At 40.0% G+C, this 21,509-nt stretch overlaps 2 long non-coding RNA genes across 3 annotated transcripts; both read left to right on the forward strand.

Moving 5' to 3' along the window:
• The first annotated feature begins 1,377 nt into the window (after positions 1-1,377).
• LOC309714323 lies at positions 1,378-10,965 on the forward strand. 2 transcript variants are annotated; one of them, XR_014278901.1, is made up of 3 exons: positions 1,378-1,775; positions 10,548-10,637; positions 10,725-10,965. It is a non-coding gene; the product is annotated as an uncharacterized lncRNA (long non-coding RNA). The 2 variants fall into 2 exon arrangements; XR_014278902.1 differs by lacking the exon at positions 1,378-1,775 and adding an exon at positions 3,278-3,836.
• Positions 10,966-16,497: 5,532 nt separating this feature from the next.
• LOC309713818 lies at positions 16,498-20,810 on the forward strand. The gene is made up of 4 exons (XR_014278690.1): positions 16,498-16,630; positions 17,498-17,678; positions 18,388-18,445; positions 19,810-20,810. It is a non-coding gene; the product is annotated as an uncharacterized lncRNA (long non-coding RNA).
• The last annotated feature ends 699 nt before the right edge of the window (positions 20,811-21,509 follow it).

Consider the following 21,509-nt stretch of genomic DNA (forward strand, 5'->3'; position numbering starts at 1 on the left):
CAAAATTCACTGAACCAGACGCAAAAGAAGAACCTAAAAGCACAATATTTATTTATTAATAGTGCTTTAATGTTTCACTGTTTCACTTTAGAAGCATAAATCTTTACACAGATGGTGTTTATATGTTGATTTACTGAATATCTGTATTACAATGTGAACTAAAGCTTGTATTCTGCTGACAGGTGAGTGCCTGGCAGAGTAGTCGAGGAACCAGGAGGAGTCACCTTTGGAGAAAAAGGGAAATAAACATCACTACAACACATACACTGACAGATGGACAGAGAGGAGTTATGCTGCAGCCTTAGCATGCTGTGGGGAATATTTAGTTTTTACTTGTCTCTTTTCACTTCCTGTGTGTTTATACATTAAATATTACATAAGAATCGATACATGAGGATCAAACTCACACATGCACAGAGAGAACATGTAGAATCATGCAGAAAGGCCCAAGATCACATTGCTAATAACTGCACCATCATTACAAATTTTAACATGGGTAGGCCATGCAAACTTCACTGATGGTGGGGTTGAACCCAGGACGTTCTTGCTGTGAAGCAACAGTGCTAACGACCTCAGATGTTCCTGTATAAGTGTAAATCTTGACCAGTGTAGTGTCAGGCGCAGTGGCCCGTGGAAATGGAAGGGACTCAAGTGCAGATTCAAAACCGGAGGCCAGGGGTGAGGTGTAACGAAAAGAGATATTTATTTTACAATGCTCAAAGGCTAACAGAAAGTGCAGACTAGAATCAATGAACATAAACTAGATGTCTGAGGCGAGAGAAGATACTGTGATGATAACTAGACGGCAGGGATAACTGAGTGCAGGTACTGGGCAGGGGAAACTGTGGCGGGCCAGGGCAAAACTTGCAGGTGAGGGTTGCGTGGAGGGGGGAGGCAGGAGAGGTCCAGGTGGGTACTGCATGCAATGCAGGGAGGCAGGCAGGAAAGAATGGCAGCTCCGACACGGAGAGGGATTACCGGCGGCAGCAAACTGGTTTCCAGGAGAGCTTGGTAGGTGGGTTGTCGCGGCTGACGAGAAAAACAGAGATACGGTTAATACATCTGATGAGTCACCAAGGAATGGACGTGAGGCCGAGAACTGACTAAAGTTGGCAGATAATCTGGCGAAGACCAGTTGAGTGCGCCGGTCATAAATACTGCTGGTCCGATTGCCATCAGGTGAGGAACAACGAAGACTCCACCCAGTGGGGAGGAGCTGATGCTGTGGAAAACCACCCAGACCATGACATGTAGTCAGTCAGTTTATGTTGTTATTTACTGTTATACATCTGAAAGAATTTGAAAGGTGAAAAGTGAAATATATATAAGTTACAGTAATGGGATACGGATTTTGTTGAAATGCTGTCTTTGAAGTGATGTGTTAAATGTTAAAGGCATTAATTGGCTGTGGAGTAAAGTTGCAAAATCTGGAAGATTTGAGTCTAAAGTGTCTTTAGATGGCACATGTTATGATATGTGTATCCATTCAACCTTTTCTTCTGCTAAAAAGAAAATTTAATAAAACTACAAGATGGGCGGGGAAGATCCTTCATGATCTTATCTCCAAGTCTTCGTGTTCCAACATGACTTTGTGCACAAAACGAAATGCCTTTGACTGCAGGAACTATGGGACTTTGATGTCTGAAGAAGACTTACCCAGAATACTCAAAATCAACTGTGTTTCCTTCCTTGCAGTCCAGTGATGCATATCATCATTGCTGCCTTGTATGTGGTGATTGTTATAGTTCTTTTAATACCTACGATTTCGAAAGGAGGTGAGTAATACATTTTTCTGCTGTTACCATGATGAGAAAAATGACTCTGTTACACGTTTTGGTCAGTGTTCTTGTTTTCTAAATCTGTGCAGCAATATGTTGCCTCTAAAGGGAAAGAGCTGCTGCATCCATACACGGGCACAGCAGCAGTAACTCAAGCAGTTATTACCCCAGAAATAAAAGCCTGTTGCTTGAATATCTATTAAAGTTACTGTGTCATATGGTGGTCTTTATCCTTCAAGCTCGGGTCCTCTACCAGAGGCATCTTGAGAGTCCTGCGCAGTATATTTATGCTATAATAATAATTTTGTACCAATGTCTCAGATGACATCTTGCCATGAGCTGGAGAGCATCCGTGACAGTTGGCTTGATCTCTTTATCTCTTTTCCTGACTTCTAGCATGGGAGAGTTTATGTACCTTTTTTTTTAATCATTGAAGTGGCAATGATACTATAAGAAATAACACCTTAGTGAGGATGGGATCTTTCTTTCTTACTTCACCATGTTTAACACAATGCCTTAGTCTGTATATCTTCTGGCAATTGTAATTCAAAGTAACACACAATAGCCTAATTTTGATAACTTTAAGAGACTAAGAAGGCTGTAGATATTGTAAAAGTCCAGATGCCTATACAAACCTCATCATGCAGCCCAGAACGAGGCAGGGTTAGAATTTATATACACCTGGATGTTAGTTCCTACCTAGTAGGCACTACTGTGCATAAAAGGCACGGTTTGCCAATACCCTGTAGCATATGTGTAATAGATGCAATGTGACTGTACATTACACACAGTCTTAACAGACAAATAAATTGTAGATTGCTTTCTTTGGACTCCATCATGGAGGAACATTGTCACAAGTAACTTTTTCACATTACAATGTAATCAATTTGAAAACAAAACAAAAAAAATAGTGTAGTGCTATACACTCCTGCCTAAAAAGCACAAGATCTCTTGTATAATCTGGAGGAAACACCAATCCCTCTGAGTCGTTCACTCAGCATATTCACTCGAACTGCAAGAACTGCAGCCGTTAATTCCAGCCTGGGAATTGTAGTTTGCTTGAGAGGAGCAACTCTAGCCTTTCCCAGGATAAAAGCAACATGCGTGATGTTATTCTTTTCCAACTTTAAATATGACACTGTTCCATAACCATCTTGACTTGCATCAGAAAAATTATGAAGTTGTGCCTTATTTGGTCTTCCAAAGCAACTTGGTTTAATGCAACATTCCACTTTGAACTTTAAAATCAGCTGGAGATCCTCCAGCCAATCACACCACCGCTGGGAAAGAGAGTGGGGAATAACTTCACCCCACTTCAAATTTTCTTGGCAAAGCTCTTGTAGCAACAGTTTAGCTGGCATACTGAAGGGAGACAAGATTCCCAAAGGATCATACAGTGAGCTGACCACAGACAAAATGCCCCTTCTGGTTGTTGGACGGTCCTGCAGGGAGGTTCTGAACTGGAACTTGTCTGTTTCTATGCACCACTGTAAACAGTGTTGGGGAGTAACGGAATACATGTACCGCCGTTACGTATTTAAAATACAAAATATGAGTAACTGTATTCCGTTACAGTTACCATTTAAAAAGGTGGTATTCAGAATACAGTTACTTTGTTGAAATAAATGGATTACACTGCGGTACTTTCCTGTTTCATATTGTTGCGGGTCCGGACTGTTTGGGTTTTGTTTGACAGCTACGTTCTGTTGTTCCAGGCGGCAGCGTTACGGTTGCCATGGTTACAGGGCGACGCTCTCTCTCTCTCTGCGACTGTGTGTTTCCTGGGTGAGAGAGCGCCTTTTCGTTGTTGTTGTTGTTGTGCTAAGCTAACAGGCAGAATGCTACAAGCATAGCTCTAAAGAATGTAGCATCATGGGCAGTGTAGTCCGTGTTGCAGGGAGAATGGACTGCCATACACGTTATGTGTCTGTGAGCGCGAGGAGGGAGAAAAAGGCGAGTGGAAAGGTACGAGTTGTCATCGAGGAAAAACGGGAGCTGGAAGCATGTAAATATAATAATAACCACTGCAGCCAAGAAGAGAGCCTGACGAGCCCAGTTGTAAGTAAGCTATTAAGACTCGACTGTACGCTGTGTTCGTGTTTTCCTCCGAAACAACAAGTTCCGTTGGAGCAGCCTTTCAATGCCTCTCTCTGTCTCTCGCAAGAAAAGTTGACCCACACAACAAAGTAAAGCTATTTTTCGGCTATGAGCCGACAGGGACCCCGCCGTATTAGTCAGAGGTCCCTTTACTACAGTTCGGAGTCGCGGACCTTCAGTAATAGTAATAAATCACACAGCAATAGTACATTCACGTTGTTGTAAAAAGCATGATAATATATTAAGTAATCCAAAGTATTCAGAATACGTTACTGTCATTGAGTAACGTAACGGAATACGTTACAGAATACATTTTGGGGCATGCAATCTGTATTCTGTAATGGAATACATTTTAAAAGTAACCTTCCCAACACTGACTGTAAACCCAGTGCTCTCTCAACTGGAAGTTGATCTGCTTTCCATCATCTTTGTGCAACTCATCTGCAGACACAAGCTCGGCATATCCTTGTTCAAGCATGTTGTTTACACATTCAGTGTATTCATCCTTATAATGAGCATCCTTTTCAAATCTCCGTCTGAGACTCTGGAGACTCTGGAGACGCTGCTCCGCGACACAGAGGTTATTTGGCAAGCTGGGACCTTCTCTCCTGAAAGGCAAATCAATGTGATAATGATTTCCAATAAGCTTTATTGAACTACTAACAATATCCATGAAACACAGATCCTCTCTGGACATTTCAGTCTGCTCCTCTGAGGATCTTTCATAAAAATCACGATTGTACTGTTTAATCAACATTTCTTCAAGACGCTCAATAGAAATCCTATTGGCTGTTACAGCAGTGCAGTTGTTTTTATTTCCACTGTTACTTCCAGTGCGCAGGGGACCATTTATGACCCAGCCAACTTTTGTTTTTGCAGCATAAGGTCCACCCTCCACACTGTTTATCACCTTCCATGGCTCTAAAACATTGGAAGCATCAGTCCCTATCAGTAGCTCCACCTCTGCATCAATGTTGTGAAGTTTAACAGGTTTAAGATGAGGCCACTGATCGATGTCGCCTTGCTGGGGAATATTGACTGTAGAAATTGACATGGTCTTTTGAGTCAACACATCTGGCAACGCCATGAAATCATTTGCTTCCAAACCAGACAGAACTTGTGCACTAACAATCCTATTTTGACTCATTGTTCTCAAAAGGATATTGGTCTTTTTACCTTTAAGATTCAGTCTTTTTGCCAGGGTTCTGTACAGAATGTACCTGAACTTCCAGGATCCAAAAACGCATAGGTTTGCACAATTTTATTGCTCTTTTGGCTCTTAACTTCAACTGGAACTATAGGAAAAACTACATTAACTTCATGACCAGCCCCAATATGCCCACATGTCTGAGTGGTTGCAGTTGAAAAGTGGACATCAGAGCTTGTCATCTGTTGAGTTTGTTCTGAGGGTACACCTGGATCTTTTTGCTCTATTTGAAGAACCCCTGGGTGCTTTTGGTGACACACTTTGCAATCCAAACGACTCCTACAGTCTTTGCTTGTGTGACCAACTTTTAAACAACCAAAACAAATTCCCCTTTCCTTGATAAAAGTCAACCTATCCCGATGCATTTTAGCTTTAAACTGCTTACAATTCTCTAGTAAATGATTGCTGTGTGAACAAAACAAACAACTTGTCATGGTCCTGGGTCGGTGACCCAGCGCTTTAAGTTTATTATTATCATTTTCTAGTTTATAATTATGATGATTATTATTGTTTGAGTTCTCTTCGGTCCGCCTCTGAGTCTGCGTCTGTATCTCTGTCTGTCTATGGTCTCACCCCGTCTGTTTGTGAATCTGTCTGTTCAGTTCAGCGTCTTGTCTGGTTCCCCGTGTCTGAGTTTCCTGTTTTATTGTGAAGGTCTGTGTCTTATGTGAGTGTGCTCAGGTTACGTTTCCCCTGTCTCGTCAGCTGTGATTTCTCCAAGGTGTGTTCCCCTCCTGTCTCTCATCCTTTGATTACTGCCGTCTGTGTATTTAAGCCCTGTGTTTCTCTGTGTCGGTGCCGCGTCGTACCCTCAACTAGCTGTGTGTGCCGCTTCTATGTTCCTAGTGTTTAGTCTCCTGCTCTAGTTTAGTATTTCTTTTCCAGTGTTTGGTTCCTCTGTTCAGACTTTAGTTTGTCTTTTGGTGAGTTTAGTTTGTACGAGGTTTTTCCCAGCAATAAAGCTGCGCTTTAAGTTTCACTTCCGTGTCTGAGTTCTGCATTTTGGGTCCACCACTCCTGCTTGTCTGCCTGCCACACAGCGATTCATGACACAACTATGCAGAACAATGGAGTTTGTTCTGCTTCCAGTTGATTGAGTCTTGACTCCTGGCACTGTACTGACATTAGTGGCAAAACTACTTCCCTTTTTTCTTTGCTTGGTGGAACTTGAAGCTTTAAAGCTGCTTCCAGATTGTGAGTCTTGGATGTTGCCAAACACTGGATCTGATGCTACTTTCACCTGTTTTATTATGAAGGCAACCAGATCAGTGAACACTGCTCTGTAACCATTTTGTTCCTGCAGTTCATAGGCAACAACTCTCCATTTTTCCCTCAATTTGTATGGAAGTTTCATAACAATCATTCTCATATTTGAGGGCAAATCCAACTCCTTCATATAAACAACTTGCTGTGTTAGATTCGAACATCCTTTAAGAAAAAGAGAGAATGACTGAAGACCTTTCACATCCTCACTTTTAATAGGTGCCCAACTCACAATCCTCTCCAGCTGAAGCATCAACTTTTACCATCATCTCATCCACCTGATGTTGGTTTCGACTTTGTCTAGGTATGATTACTTGTGATTCAGATGCAGAATTTATACCAGAGTAATCTCTTTCTGCCGGAACAAATGTATCAGCACAAGGATTTAAATTAGGCGCTTCTTGTACGTGCCCTCTTTCAAAATAAGAGTTCATTCCATCAGAAGGCTCAGAGCTACAAACTGAGTTTATTTTTAAGACACGAAGCTTTGCCTTAGTTGCTGACAACTCTGTTTCCAAGGATAATTTCTCCTTTTCTTTTCTCAGTTTTTCCTCTTGCGCTTCAATAGAATGTTTTTCTTTAATGCAGCGAGTCGCTCCATGAGCGCTGCCTTGTCAGCCGCAGCTTTAATGCATGCGGAAGATGTTGATGAAATTCGACTTTGCTGTGACAATGTTTTCGAAGGTGGCTTTACACTTGAGATATTAGAGACACTGTCTTCAGGATTTATTTCATCCAAACTTTCAACAGCTTGATCATTAAGAGCAGTATTGCTTTGTTCAGTATACGGCTCGCCCGCCTCCTGCAACCAAACCTTTACTTTGTCCATAAAAACAGAGAATGCTGTCACCTTCGACTGAAAATGTGTGCTTTGCCTTGTCACTTCATCTTCTGGCAGTGGCAAACTTAAAAAGGATTCTTGCAAAGCGTTTGCATCTTGATAGCATTTAATAAACTTCCCAAATTCAGAAGACACTTCCTTAACGTTCCCATGTGAGGTCATTAAAGCGGAAATTTTCCCCATGTACTTAGATGCTTGCTTACACATTGAACTCCACTTTTCTTGGCATGTCTTTATATACAAATCCAAACCTTTTGGCGTAAATTTGATGCTTCTTTTCTCTGCTTGAATCTGAGTGTCATCCTCATGTTTACTCTTAATATCCGACATTTTTATTGTCCTCTTGGATTATTTCGAACATTATAAAGATGCACAGCACACTGAGAGTCCATAGCATAAAGCGCAAACACGACATCCATTTACCTGCTGATTGCAGTGAACAACCATTTCCACAGAGGGCGTTGGCATGTTTCAATTAGCAATCCAATTATGCACCAATTTAGTACATCAAAACTCAGTTCATCAGTCTTTGTAGTGAAATAATGTCTTTAAATTCCAATAGCTTCACCGTTTTCCTTTAAGGCTTAAACAATATCATCACTCACCAGCTTTGATGAACGAGTGACATGTTGATCCAGGCTTCAACATCAAATCCGTCTGGATTACTCACAGATGATCCAGTAACTTTTATTCGAGTTCGACGGTGATCCTTGAAATCCATATATCCAACATATCCATTAATGAAGGATTATTCCTTTGTCCACGGGCAGGTTTTTTACTTTTTCTGGTGGCAATTCCTTTTGTTTGACAAACCGAACATCCCACAATTAAAAGTCCATAAGCCACTGCTGCACTGAGATAATATTTCGTACGCAGGCAAAAGAAGTCCACTGTCCAAACTTGAAAGATGCGTTTTTATGGTTTATTTTATCCAGTTTGGCAATAACAAGATCCATTTTTGTTACTTCCTGCTGCTTCTCCTGCTCTGGTAAAAAACCATGGGCCCACCCCAGTGCATGCTGGTCCTATACCAGTCTCTTTATTTATAGACACAAAATGACCCTACAGCTCTTACTGACTAATTTAACAAGGTAACATCAAACAAACAAAACAAATATTAACCTACAAATAAACTTGTAAATAAACCCCAAATATAAGTAAACTAACAACAAACTTTAACTAATTTCAAAATAATAAAAAAAATAAGAACAAATAGCTCCAACAAGAATTATTGTCTGAAGGCCAAGAAAACTGCCCAACAGATTTATCTTCCCAAATGGATCATTATGGCTTTTGCCATACTGGGCAACTTGATTGTCATAGTTTTTTCAATCTTTATTATTCATTTATTTATTTATTTTACTTGTAATAAGTTATTACAGTCGAAACAGACAGGGGTGGGGGAGAGGACAGAGAAAGACAAAGAAAAGAGAAGCCGGGAAGAGGCTCAACAAAAGGAGAGGGGAAGAAAAACAGAGGGGAAGAGAGAGACAGAAAAGACACTAAAAATCTGCTAGATCACCTGCTGGAAATTTTGTGTTTTTGGAATAATATTTCAGCTTCTGAAAATGTGCATGAGTATGACAACACAATCTCATGCAGTCCCTCAAACATTCAACTCATGTAGAGATTCAACCATAATCAGGTCATCCTGAATAGGACTCTGACCAACTACACAATCTCAGAGAAATGGAAGCAGAAGTTTTCAGGAGGGAATTTACACATGTGAAGTTAGTGATGCTGAAGAGACGACAAAAACTTTTAGAAAAAGTAACTACCCATTTAATAAATAAAATTAATTAGTTTATTTTGTTTAAGGTTGTTTTAACTACTGTCATTGAGTCAAAAAAGACAATGGAACTGATTACTATCTTAATATGAAAGCTGCTGTAATGCTAAACATTGAATTAAACCAAAAGAATACACATTTTTCCCATTTTTTCCTAGTACATATTATCTAGTAAACATTTCTAAAATATAAGCACCTCTTGTTACACTCAATCACATACTTTCTTAATTGTCTGATTTCACCATCAACGTGGTGCCATTTAATGTTAGCTAACATGTTAGCTTTCAGGTTAAGTGCAGCTGTTTAATGCCAGGTTATTAAGAAGCAAAAGTGACAATCAGGAAAGAATAAAAGATTGAAAAGTGCTGGATTTGGTCTGTGTGCCATCTTAAAGACAAGTAAAGGAGAGGCAGCTTGAGTCTGAACCTCCGTACCTGTTTAATTATGTAGGCAGAAGCCAATATTATATGACGTTTACTCCACAGTATTGTTAAGGTTCAAATATTGAGGAAGGAGAGTACAAACAACCGTGGTCCAGAAGATCTTGGTCAAACAATTGATTTTAATGAATACACGCGTGGGAAGAATAATCTGTACGCAGACAGGAATTAATCTTCGACTTAATCAAAGCATACACAGATTTTTATAGCATCAGGGTTTGAATTAATGACGCCCCTTCATACGTCACAGACAGAATATATACATACGTCAAATCAAAACCACAATGACTTTTAACACAGTTTAAAAGAACGCTGTCTTCGTCTCGTCTGGAACACGAGCCCCACATCCTGCCAGACGCTGTTCCTCTTTCCAGAGACAAACATGACCAACTTCTCACCTATAAATGAGTCTACTAATGTGTGTGTATGTATATGTTGACCTTACATGCCCTCTCATCTCACCCGTTGCACTTCTGACCTTCTACCAGACCAGAGGCTCATCCTTATGTGTAATAACCTAACTGAAACTATATGTACTATGTTGAATAAATGTTTTAATCAAGAACCTCTACTAAGGGCTTAGTAAAAGAATATAAAAGTATAACAGACAATTTGAATAACCTAGTAATTCAAATAGCCTTGTCTAACCTGCTCAGAATAACTTAGACTCTGCTTTCACTTCTGCTTTCCCTTCTGCAAACTCTCTGCAACTTCCTGTCAGCCTGCAACTTAGTCTTTCTAAAAGACACACACAGTTTAAACCTCTGAATACAATATCAATGCTGCAGATTCTATTATTAATGCAATGGTAATGATGATGATTATTTAACAATAGCAGTAAAATAATTTCCCTGCTCCACAGTATGCAACAGAAAACCTGCTTGATTTCATAGTTCAGCAAGTAACCATTGACATCTTTCAAAATTAATTTTACTTGGTCTTCCATCTCCATTTTAAGTTTGTTTATGTGTTTGACGTTAAACCTCTTCCAATAAAGCCATAAAGCAAATTATATAAAAGCTTTATAAATCAAGAAATTATATAATCATTTTGACAAAAAAAAAAAAAAAGATCCAGTTCAGAGTTCAGAGCCAAAAGACATTAAAACTGACTCTGTTTCTTTGTGTTTCAGGATATTCAGGAGCTATTTTAGGAGGGGTGATTAGACCTATTGTGGTTACAGAAGAAGCAGTAGGCTTCATGCTGTATAAAAGCAGAAGAGGTAAATGACGTTCTCCCTTCACTTTGCAGTTCATTTTCTTTATGTTATCTTTACTGATGATCATATCTTCTGGATTCAATTCCTCAGAGCAACAACGTAAAGACAGCGAAACGCATACCGAATTTCCCAGAGGAACCCACCCGAGGGATTAATAAAGTTTTATCTTATCTTTTATCTTATCTTACATGAGAAAATCTGTTTGAACTACTCTGTAAAAAATCAGTTGTTTGAAAACAGTGTTATGGTCATGAAGATACAATCAGATGTCTATAATGACTCTAATTAAACGGCTGTCTAGTCACAATGATTTAATAGTGTGTCAGGCTGAAGCAGCATTCAACAACATCCATGACATGAAAAAACAGAAAGCCTCTTTCTCTTTAGATTTGAAGGCACAGTCAATAAAACCAACTCAAAGTATACGTAGCAAAAGCATTATTTTTTTTTTTTTTTTTTTTTTTTAAATGACATCAGAAACAGCAGTATGCGACATTACGTGATGGCAGAGCTTCAGTTCATCCTTTGTCATTTTTTTTTTTTTTTTTTAAATAAATAGGACAGGGGGAATGAATGAGAGAAAGAGGGGGAGAGAAAGAAAGAAAACCAAAGGGGAGAAGAGACGGTGAGAAGGGGGGGAAGAGAGAGAAAAAAAAAAAGAACTCCTGGGTCACCTGTATGGAGAAAAAAAAACAAAACAAACAAAAAAAACAAACAGAGGAGCCAGCAAACAACAAAGAGCAACATAATAATAGAGAAAACAAAGCACCATCACAATAAACTAGCTAGTCATAGATATCAGTATTGAAGGAAATTGCCGTCCCGGGTTTCCTCCGTGGCGTGAGCGATAAGCAGAGTTTTGTCCTTTCCTTCTAAGATTCCTAATTATTTAAAGTAACACTCAGGTATGCCGTTCAGCTGGGTTAGTTACAGCGCCGGGAGCAGCTTGGGAGAACAAGGAAACACAGACTGCTTCAGGTTGCCTTCCCAAATCAACTCAAAGGTTTATTTGATACACAGCAGTTTATATAGATGAAAAAAAAGGTTCGTGTGTCAGCTTTCCCAGTTCAAACCGGTACAGACTAAATAAGGAAACGTCTTCCTGCCTTGTGAGCAAAGAAGTATCCTGTGTGTAGTTTATCAGTTCAGCTATAATTTATGATCATCCCAGCAAAATACACTCCTAGACATAAAATACAGAGTTCTTTCATTAGTGAATTCTGAAACGAACCACCTAGCCTTTAACGAGCCTTTTCCAGGAGATAAAGAAAAAGGGAGGATGGGAGTAAGGAAGTGGTCTCATCTCTGTGGTGTTTTCGACCTTGGGGTACCAGCTTGTGAGTCCTACACATTAATTCTTGGGTCACAGAGAAAGAGAAAAACAACTAGTAGATTGGCCTTATTGAGTAACAGTTTTCCTGTATAAAACAATATCCTGTAAATGCTTACCGTGGTATCAAAATATCATAACAAGTATTTACTAAGTAATAAACGATATTGTGCAGCACGCAAGATAGACAGCGCACAGTGTGCTTTGAGGCAGCAGCCAAGAAAGCTTTAGTCCGCGTCTGTGAATACCCATGTGTGCATACCTGTGTGGATCAGCATGCTTGCATTCCAAAGGTTTCTCCATGTAATAATCTGCTAGAGGGTGTGGGGGGGCCACAGCCCCGTCCTCCAGGGTGTGAAGCGGGTATGGAGGAGATCAAAACTCCAGACATCCAGAGGCCCCCAGAACACAAGAGACCATGGAAGACCAACAGAGGGGCAGCCGCGCCACTGTTCCAGTAAGAGCTGAGGAGAGTCCCAGATGAGGGCTCGCCCAGCAGCCGCGGAGCAGAAGTCAGGGGGAGTTGCAGTGACGCGCCCGTGAGCTCCGCCGGCCCCCAGCTGTGCCTGAGTGACCGAGCCCCAGGCCGAGAGGCCGGGGGCACCCCACCTCCAAAGGGGCCCGAGCGAGCCCCAGGCCCCGACAAGCGGCCGCCAAGGAGTGAGCCGGTGTGTACCCGGACGCCCACCCCCAGACACAAAGAACCACCATGAGAAAATCTGTTTGAACTACTCTGTAAAAAATCAGTTGTTTGAAAACAGTGTTATGGTCATGAAGATACAATCAGATGTCTATAATGACTCTAATTAAACGGCTGTCTAGTCACAATGATTTAATAGTGTGTCAGGCTGAAGCAGCATTCAACAACATCCATGACATGAAAAAACAGAAAGCCTCTTTCTCTTTAGATTTGAAGGCACAGTCAATAAAACCAACTCAAAGTATACGTAGCAAAAGCATTATTAATTTGGAAAATTAAGCAGCTTTGATCAAAGCATTGTGTCTTTAAGGCATAAAGACAAAATGAAAGATATAATTATTATGGGTTTTTCATTGTCCGAAATGTTCATAGTGAGGCATTGCAACCTTAAGTTTTTTCAAAACTTTTGTATCATTGTTTTCGCAAAGACAGCAAACTGACCTAAAACATTCAACCGGGATATTGAGAAATGAAATAATTTACTATTTTACTCCAAACTTTAACTTTTATTTTTCTGTTATCTCTTCTGTTTTCTTTTGTCATTGTTATTGATTTAAAAACAAGTTACCAAATTCCACCAATTCCAAAATTTTAAATGTTTCAAAGGTATGCCCTCTCCCATGCTCCCAGAATGTGGGTGTGAATGCCAGAACACTCTGGAATGCATACAACGTCTCTGCAGACTACTAAGGATCAAACCTCTATCAATCTGCAACTAATTATAAAACTCTAAGCATAGATAAGTAGATATTTCTAAGCATAAATGATAATCAACAATACAAATCCAACAGTAATACTGTACTATAGAAAATCTGCCTACACTGCTGAGCTCTGTATTCATTTTAGACATGTGATGATAATGTCTCATGAATATAAAACATTTTTCAGATCATACAGTAATGAAAGTGTCATTTTCGCTGGAGGGCTAGTGAACTCAAAAGCAGATGAAAAGAATAGTGAGGAACTTCCAGTGTTCATCGCAAAACTGCTGAGATGTGGGACAGAGGTCAGCACCTCAGTGCTGGGCTGCACCAGTGAGTAGGAGTGGGGTGAAGCATTCCTTCAGAGTGTGAGTTGTTTTTTGAACAATCTCTAGGGATTTGCTCCGACAGGCTCTTCCAATAAGAACACAGAGGGAGACATGAGGTGGAGAAAAAGACGATCAAGTACTTGTGGGAAAATCAAGCTACAAAACTGACTTATCACATCACTGGATAAGCTAAGAGCAAAAACACATGAGTCTAGTATGTTATAAGAAAAAGTTAAAAGAAGACAAAGCTCTGAAAAAAAAATCTTATATTTGTGTTTTGTCCAATTTTTGTAACAATTCACAGATTACCCATAAACACGTTGCATGGAGGGAATCGTAACATTACTGTACTGAAAAGAGGACTGCTGTGGAAAACAATAATGAATCTGTGTATGCCTGATTATGCCTGACAGTTTCAGACCATCACAGTGACGAAGTCTTAGCCAGTTCTCTCAAAGATAAACATCCCTGCTTGTGTGAAACCGAGCAGTGACTCTAGAGGAAACATTTTAATGGAGAATATCTTTCAGGTAAACTCTGAGAACAGATTATCCAAAAAAACAAACAAAACAAAAACTAAGAAAAATAAACCCACCTGACAAACTCTGGACTGCAATTTAGAAGAACGTCAAACACAACCATGTGTGTTAAAATGCTCTGGTGTCTCTGGTGGATACTTTTGTTATGCAGAAGTATATATTTTTTTTATTTCTTTAATTGTTAAAACATATACTGAATTATTATCAAGGTTTAACTGAATAGCAGCTTATACAGACACAGTTTTTTAATTAAAGTACATTTTAGCTACTTTTTCTTTACGATAGAAAATCTTCCTAACTGCTTTAAATAAAAATAGAAAATAATTTTAACAGCACAAAAAGATAAAAACAATGTAAATGTAGCTAATACAGGTAATGTATCAGGTATGTTGGGAAGTTCCAACATGGCCTCAGGCAAGTATGAAATGCCTTTAAAAGAATGCACGAATCATTAAATCCTATTCTCCTTGGTGAAAGCACTGTGCCAAAACCTCAGTGCCTTATTTTTTTGTCGATTGTTGTGGTTCATCCAATTCAGTTCAGTTCAATTCAGTGTTATTTATATACCAACAGATCACAACAACAGTTGCCTCAAGTCACTTGGATGCTGACTATTTCAAGAGGAGGCGAGAAAAGCATCGACTAGCACAATTTGCTGTCACCACTGTGGGGAAAGGACTGAGTTCAAAATTCTGCTGTGTTATTGCAGCATATCGGACGAGTCACAAAAAGTCACAAGCATCAAAATTAAGAATTTCTGGTCCTCCATACAAGACACAACAACAATCACTAGCACAGAAATGAAAGCGTGTTACTTCAATATCTGTAGACGATCATGGTTAAAAACAACAAATGCAAAACAAACTTTGTACCAGTGGCTCAATATTCCATCCATCCATCCATCTTCATCCGCTTTATCCGAGGCCGGGTCGCGGGGGCAGCAGCCTAAGCAAAGAGGCCCAGACCTCCCTCTCCCCAGCCACCTCCTCCAGCTTATCCGGGGGAATACCAAGGCGTTCCCAGGCCAGCCGAGAGATATAATCTCTCCAGCGTGTCCTGGGTCTGCCCCGGGGCCTCCTCCCGGTGGGACATGCCTGGAACACCTCACCCAGGAGGCGCCCAGGGGGCATCCTTGTCAGATGCCCGAACCACCTCAGCTGGCTCCTTTCGATGTGGAGCAGCAGCTGCTCTACTCTGAGCCCCTCCCGAATGGCCGAACTTCTCACCCTATCTCTAAGGGAGAGGCCAGCCACCCTTCGGAGGAAGCTCATTTCTGCCGCTTGTATCCGCGATCTCGTTCTTTCGGTCACTACCCACAGCTCGTGACCATAGGTGAGGGTAGGGACGTAGACCGACCGGTAAATTGAGAGCTTCGCTTTTACACTCAGCTCCCTCTTCACCACGACGGACCGGTGCAGCGTCCGCATTACTGCAGCTGCAGCCCCAATCCGTCTGTCGATCTCCGGCTCCCTTCTCCCATCACTCGCGAACAAGACCCCGAGATACTTGAACTCCTCCACTTGGGGCAGGAACTCATCCCCGACCCGGAGTGGGCACTCCACCCTTTTCCGGCTGAGAACCATGGCCTCAGATTTGGAGGTGCTGATCCTCATTCCCGCTGCTTCACACTCGGCTGCGAACCGCTCAATATTCTCTGAGAAAGTAAATTGGATCTGTTTTTTCTTTACTTCGAGCAGTGGAGAGCTCATTTACCCTTTAACTAAGAACTAAAATCATCCGTAATGTGGCGATGACAGCATCACACTGTGGTAGTAACGTGATGCTGCGGGTTAACGAGGTACTGCACGTTTACAGTTAGTAACTGCAGGTTCACGTGACTGTGAGGTTTTGTTACAAGTTGTTGTCGCTGGTGCAGCTGCTGAGGTTTAGCAGTTTCATTTAACACATTTTCCTGAATCTATTTCTAGTTTACTTTTTTCTCTGAGCTTTTGAACTAAACGTTTTCGCTTTTGTTTGTTCATCTTTATCAAACACTTCTTTCACAAGAAACACTGTGGAGGGGTCTTTTGCGTTAAGAGATTTGATTGGACAATCCAGTGTCAGTACTGGAAATAAACCAATGGGCTGTTTAGGTGCTCGTAGGTCCTTTATGCAAGAATCTAAATTTCTTATTGAAGCTCATCAGAAAAACTAGAAACTTTCTACCTGCACTCCAAGCTTCTCGGGATCTTGGAGGAATGACACGCTCCTTCCCATCCATAGGCGGAGCTTTCGCATTTTGTTTTTCTCATGTCTGGAACGAACGTCTGGAGCGCAGTGACTCACATGCACAACACATGTGGAGCTACTTCACGGAGTACTAAATCCTGCCTCGTACTGTTCTCCGGTGGGTTTCTGCACACAGGCTGTCGGGAGAGTTATGAAACTAATGTGTGGGTGAGTGATTCTCATTTTCTTGTTCCTCGCTGTGGTCTTACTGGGTGTGATTTCATACTTGCTGTTTTAATTTTAAGTTTCTGGCCGTCGTAGGACAATTTAGATCTAACTAACTCTGTTACTTGTGAACCAGATTATCTGGTTCTAGGTTTGAGACTGTTAAACTCTGCACATTGACATACATTTTAAAAAATAGTCTGTTTTAATCGACACATTTGTTTGTTTGTTGTGGTGATTTCTGATACAGCACCTGAAAAAGTCATGAAATCAGCACACATCTGGGATGTTGTAGAAAATAAACTAATCACCGAAACATATAAAACATTTTTGTTTAATGGCTCGCGTTTCTGTCTTTGTGAGACATAAAATTTAAAATGAATAACTTATTTGTTGGATGCTTCTTTTGCAGACCAAGTAGAAAAACGTGGGAATCATTAACAAATGCATTACACTGCTAACACTGTTTTGGCTTTTCTGGATGTAAATTCCATTTCATTCCTTCAGCTGCTTTGGGGCATTTTCTATTTTCAGGACATATTCCTGTGATTTTTCTGACTTCCATCTACTCATATCTGCCTGTAATCTTCCTATTTAGGTTATGCTTGCTTGATGTCTTACATACCACTAACTGGGAAAATGTGTACATAACGTTGCTACAGTCTGTATTGGACTTTCTTTTTGAAGAACTTATAATAATCATTCAGTTTTTTTCAACTGTAGAAAGAGATTTGTCCTCTGTGTTGCATAGTTGGATTTGTTTTGCAGGTTTTTCTGTTGTTCTGTGTGTAAACTGAACTGTTGCAGTTAAAAGAATTGAAAAGGGCAATGACTGTTAACAGCATTTCTTTTTTCAGCCTTGTATTTCAGGCATGTTCAAACTTGACTTAAAGGAATGAAAAACCTGCCTATCTGGATGTAACTGCCACCATTTTTTTCTGTTCACTGCTGCACCGTCACATGAAATCTTAGAGAAATATGATCAGGGTCTCCTGCACTATGTTTTTGGTGGTCGTGGAGTTTCTGTGGATACTGAGAGTTTCCAGAGCAGGTAAGTGAAGCAAATACCGGAGCAGCATGAACTTTGCTTTAACTTGCCCTTGATATCACAATATATTCAACTCTTAAGTGTTAATCAAGTAAAACTTTGCTATATGAGTTTATTAAATCCCTACCAAGTGTTTGCATCAAGCCTATGCTCACATTAATGCACATGACATAAAAGCAGCATTATCATAAAAAATGTACAGCTTTCTTACTTCTGTCTGACTGACACTGTAAAAGAGAAACATGTTATGAATATTAAAAAATCACTATATTTATATAAATATGTAATTCCACTGTAATTCAATTTATTTCAATTTTATGTATACAGCACCAAATCACAACAATTGCCTTAAGGCACTTGATATTGTAAGGTAGACCCTACAATACAACATACAGAGAAAAACCCAACAATCATATGACCTTTATGAGCAAGCACTTTGGCGACAGTGGGAAGGAAAAACTCTCTTTTAACCTGGAACCTCAAAGCTTAAAACAATAATCCACTGTTCCCTCTCCAACACCTCCACACCACCACACCCAGTCTGGCTATATGCTATTGCTATAGCAGTAGCAGTACTAATAAAAGTAGTGCTGCTAATTCACTGTAAAAAGAAAAAGGATAAAATAATCGTCTCCCGTTACTTTACAAAGAACTGACTTTGAGGTAGTTTGGGTTAATCTGTTTGTATTGATGCTTTTTCTCTTTTCCCCAGATCATCAGAAGAAATGCAAGGAGCCAAGAATTGCAAAGAGGCAAGAAGTGACTCAGATGTAAGTCAGAAGTTTTATTTTTATTTTTTTATTAGAATGCACTGAAGCGCTTGACAGTGCAAGAAAATCAATATGTAATCATTAGTAATTAGCATTCCTTCCTCTAGTCCTAATTCTTACTCAATGTGCAGTAGAGATGGACGGATCCGATATCACGTATCGGTATCGGTCTGATACTGACCTAAGTTACTGGATCGGATATCGGAGAGAAATGTAAAATGTAATCCAATCCATTAAATATCAAAAAAGCACCCCACAAAACTTGCGACATGGTAAAACTCGGCTCATAACTGTAGCACGTCGGAGTAGTATGCATCACCTAATAGAGTGGCTGTGGCGTGCGGGACCTGTCGGTGGTCTGGTTGAGCATTTGGAGCCTCGCTACCAAACCGGCATTTCATCTCCAAGAAAGTTATCCCAGAGAGAAGTAAAGCAAGTGTGTAAGTTCACCTATGAATGTTTGTAAAGCATTCCAGCGTTAAGCTTAACAACCAGTAGCGGTTTTTGACACGGGCGGTTGCCCGGGGCGGCATCGTGGGCATCGGCAAAAAATAAATAAATAATTGCTCGTGCTCATGCTGCCCCAACGTCATGCCAGCACATATTGGGAATGGCACAGGCACCGATCGGTTTTCTATCGCCCATTTGCTGGGAGTAAGGGCGCCCTCTGTTTAAGAGGTGCGTCTGCTGCTTGCGGCACAGGGAGGAGAGGGCGGGGCGGCGGGGGATTCTGTGGCTGGAGCAGCATCTACCAGCTCGCAAAATAAAACAAAATAAAAAACAAACCAACAAACACCAAAACACCAGACATTATGATACAGACTTATAATTTTTAAAATAATGTTTTTGTTTTTAAACTTGAGTATGAACTTATACAAAATGCAGCAAGATATTAAAAAAACAGTTTTATTGATTAAAAAACACACTATATTGGATTCATATCTGTACCGGCCAATAACCAGATTTATGATATTGGTATTGGACATAAAAAAGTGGTATCGTGCCATCTCTAATGTGCACTACAACCGATCACATTGCACCTTATATTGCACCTGCTAATTTATATGGCATAAATAACCTGTATATAACTTGTACATATCTGTGAAGATACTCACTTTATTATATACATTCCCTGTGTAGGCACCTCTTAAATTTTAAGTCTATTTCTTTTTGGTTTCTCTTTGAACCTTCAGGTTCATCTTCAATTTAAATTTTAACTTTGTATGGCAAAGCAAGGATAGGACCAGACCGACTGTTATGAAAACTCCATGTTTTTTTTGTTTGTTTTTTTGAATAGCGAACAATGATACACACGAAAGGAAAAAGTCTGATTTCACTAAACGTTAATATCTTCTTGCTTGCAGAGACAATTCTGACAACATGACAACAGCAATGCTTCATCAGAACCCCCGAAGACGGTCCAATTCTCTCCCAAGACTAGTTAATTTCAGTCAAATGACATTTTTTAATTCAGATAATAATGTCAAACTGTCGTGTGATCTTCTTATCATGTAGCCCTACAGCACTACTGTTCAGTTATTTTTTCCTATTTTTTTCCATATGTCTGAACGCAATCTTTCTTTCCTGCAAATTTCAAGAAGTAACAAAGCAAGACAGCCATTTCTCAACCAACTGATATGAGGATGCTCACATTGGAAAAAAAAAAAAAGCAGTCTGTTCTGCACTTTAGATCATGTATTAGGCTACGTCCACACGTACACGGATATTTTTGAAAACTGAGATTTTCCGTTTTCGTTTTAAAAAATTATCACGTCCACACGTAAACGCAGAAATGAAGGAAAATGCTGCTAGAATCATGCCGAAGCAACAGGTGGCGATATATTCCTAACTTTGACAAAACAAAAGTAGAAGTCCAGTTCAATTCAAATTATTAGTAGTAGCATACCTGGAAAATGAAGAACTTTGTGTTTGTATATTACAACTCCCTTTGTTTTTTTGCCTGTCCCATTTGGTTCTTTAGCCATCAGAATTGTTGTCTGAAGACCAACAAGGATTTACTTTGCCAAATGGATCATCACGGCCTTGCCGTATTGGTCCATTTGATCAACCCTTGTTGATATTATTTATAGGAAAGAAAGATGAAGAAAAGAAAAACAGAAGGGAAGAGGGACAGTGAGAAAGGGCACTTAAAAAGAGAAAGAAGAAAAAAAATCTCCTGGAACACCTGTTTAGAGAAAAAGAAGAGAAAACAAGCAAAAAAAAACAGAGCAACGTACTAAACACAACACCATCGTGTTAATCTAGATAAGTGTAAACAGCAGTAAATACATCTGTATTACAACTCTCTTTGAAGAACCCTTTGTAATGAAGTATTCACAAATAAACATTTTCTTTTCAAATTCTCTGTTGTTCAAATGTGTTCTATTTGTGCAAGTTGTTAAGCGATATCTTACCAAAATGACTAAATAAAGGAAACATGTTTTCATTTTATATTATGAATTATTTTTATAAAATGTTACCTTTTTTGCTATTTGTTTTAATTTCATATTAGTAAAAAATCATGAAGTTCATAAAGATCATACTGTTGGACCCTCTGGTATACATTAATTAACCCAGACCTTCCCAAAGTGTGGGGCCCGCCCCCTAGGGGGGGCACAGAGCCATTGCAGGGGGGCGCAGAATGAAAAGGGGGGGGGGGGGGGGAGAACAAAACGCTTGGACACTGCTAGCACGGGGCGCCCACAGAAACGCAAAGCAGGAGATGAAGCATAGCTGAATATGTTTACAAACCAACTTCTTTCTAAGCCAAAGACTAGAAAATATGGTGAAGCATATCTGCCCTTTGGTTTCACCTGTACAAGTGCCAAGGTAGGTCTCCCTTGCAGAATTGGTTTTCCCTTCGTCGGGAGCAACGCTGGGCTGTTCAAATCACAGACTGTCAATGGAAAATTGTACTTAGTAGTCAGTATAGTCTTTTAATGATATAAGTTTGCATATGGTAGAATACTGCATGTAATCATTTGTGTTTAGAAGTATATAGTTGGTGGCATATTGAAAGAATGTCTCATCCCAGGAGGTCTGTAACATTCCAGGGTGTTCTGGC

This window comes from Aulonocara stuartgranti, assembly GCF_965226115.1.
Source record: "Aulonocara stuartgranti genome assembly, chromosome: 9".
Classification (NCBI taxonomy): Eukaryota; Metazoa; Chordata; class Actinopteri; order Cichliformes; family Cichlidae; genus Aulonocara; species Aulonocara stuartgranti.